The sequence below is a fragment of the Anopheles coustani genome (genome assembly GCF_943734705.1).
Source record: "Anopheles coustani chromosome X unlocalized genomic scaffold, idAnoCousDA_361_x.2 X_unloc_98, whole genome shotgun sequence".
Lineage (NCBI taxonomy): Eukaryota > Metazoa > Arthropoda > Insecta > Diptera > Culicidae > Anopheles > Anopheles coustani.
In genome coordinates, this window is record NW_026525212.1 from 54,921 (window position 1) to 57,500 (window position 2,580).

Sequence of the window (2,580 nt, forward strand, 5' to 3'; positions counted from 1 at the left end):
CTTGTGTGGTAACTTGGAAGTGTATTTCTGACAGACCCAATCTGGGACTTAGCCGATTTTTCTCTTCATATTATATGGATCCTGGACTTAGCCGATTTTTCTCTTCATATCATATGGATCCATCACTAGGCCATCTTGCTTGCTTGTGTGGTAACTTGGAAGTGTATTTCTGACAGACCCAATCTGGGACTTAGCCGATTTTTCTCTTCATATTATATGGATCCTGGACTTAGCCGATTTTTCTCTTCATATCATATGGATCCATCACTAGGCCATCTTGCTTGCTTGTGTGGTAACTTGGAAGTGTATTTCTGACAGACCCAATCTGGGACTTAGCCGATTTTTCTCTTCATATTATATGGATCCTGGACTTAGCCGATTTTTCTCTTCATATCATATGGATCCATCACTAGGCCATCTTGCTTGCTTGTGTGGTAACTTGGAAGTGTATTTCTGACAGACCCAATCTGGGACTTAGCCGATTTTTCTCTTCATATGATATGGATCCATTACTAGGCCATCTTGCTTGCTTGTGTGGTAACTTGATAGTGTATTTCCGACCGACCCAATCTCGGACTTAGCCGATTTTTCTCTTCATATAATATGGATCCATCACTAGGCCATCTTGCTTGCTTGTGTGGTAACTTGATAGTGTATTTCTGACAGACCCAATCTTGGACTTAGCCGATTTTTCTCTTCATATTATATGGATCCATCACTAGGCCATCTTGCTTGCTTGTGTGGTAACTTGATAGTGTATTTCTGACAGACCCAATCTGGGACTTAGCCGATTTTTCTCTTCATATCATATGGATCCATCAAAAGGCCATCTTGCTTGCTTGTGTGGTAACTTGGAAGTGTATTTCTGACAGACCCAATCTGGGACTTAGCCGATTTTTCTCTTCATATGATATGGATCCATTACTAGGCCATCTTGCTTGCTTGTGTGGTAACTTGATAGTGTATTTCCGACCGACCCAATCTCGGACTTAGCCGATTTTTCTCTTCATATAATATGGATCCATCACTAGGCCATCTTGCTTGCTTGTGTGGTAACTTGATAGTGTATTTCTGACAGACCCAATCTTGGACTTAGCCGATTTTTCTCTTCATATTATATGGATCCATCACTAGGCCATCTTGCTTGCTTGTGTGGTAACTTGATAGTGTATTTCTGACAGACCCAATCTGGGACTTAGCCGATTTTTCTCTTCATATCATATGGATCCATCAAAAGGCCATCTTGCTTGCTTGTGTGGTAACTTGGAAGTGTATTTCTGACAGACCCAATCTGGGACTTAGCCGATTTTTCTCTTCATATGATATGGATCCATTACTAGGCCATCTTGCTTGCTTGTGTGGTAACTTGATAGTGTATTTCCGACCGACCCAATCTCGGACTTAGCCGATTTTTCTCTTCATATAATATGGATCCATCACTAGGCCATCTTGCTTGCTTGTGTGGTAACTTGATAGTGTATTTCTGACAGACCCAATCTTGGACTTAGCCGATTTTTCTCTTCATATTATATGGATCCATCACTAGGCCATCTTGCTTGCTTGTGTGGTAACTTGATAGTGTATTTCTGACAGACCCAATCTGGGACTTAGCCGATTTTTCTCTTCATATCATATGGATCCATCAAAAGGCCATCTTGCTTGCTTGTGTGGTAACTTGGAAGTGTATTTCTGACAGACCCAATCTGGGACTTAGCCGATTTTTCTCTTCATATGATATGGATCCATTACTAGGCCATCTTGCTTGCTTGTGTGGTAACTTGATAGTGTATTTCCGACCGACCCAATCTCGGACTTAGCCGATTTTTCTCTTCATATAATATGGATCCATCACTAGGCCATCTTGCTTGCTTGTGTGGTAACTTGATAGTGTATTTCTGACAGACCCAATCTTGGACTTAGCCGATTTTTCTCTTCATATTATATGGATCCATCACTAGGCCATCTTGCTTGCTTGTGTGGTAACTTGATAGTGTATTTCTGACAGACCCAATCTTGGACTTAGCCGATTTTTCTCTTCATATTATATGGATCCATCATTAGGCCATCTTGCTTGCTTGTGTGGTAACTTGAAAGTGTATTTCCGACAGACCCAATCTCGGACTTAGCCGATTTTTCTCTTCATATTATATGGATCCTGGACTTAGCCGATTATTAGGTTATTATATATGGATCCTGGACTTAGCCGATTTTTCTGTTCATATCATATTAATCTTGGACTTAGCCGATTTTTCTCTTCATATCATATGGATCCTGGACTTAGCCGATTATTAGGTTAATATATATGGATCCGGGACTTAGCCGATTTTTCTCTTCATGTAATATGGATCCTGGACTTAGCCGATTTTTCTCTTCATATAATATGGATCCTGGACTTAGCCGATTATTAGGTTAATATATATGGATCCTGGACTTAGCCGATTTTTCTCTTCATATAATATGGATCCTGGACTTAGCCGATTTTTCTCTTCATGTAATATGGATCCGGGACTTAGCCGATTTTCTCTTCATATAATATGGATCCTGGACTTAGCCAATTTTTCTCTTCATGTGGTAACGTAT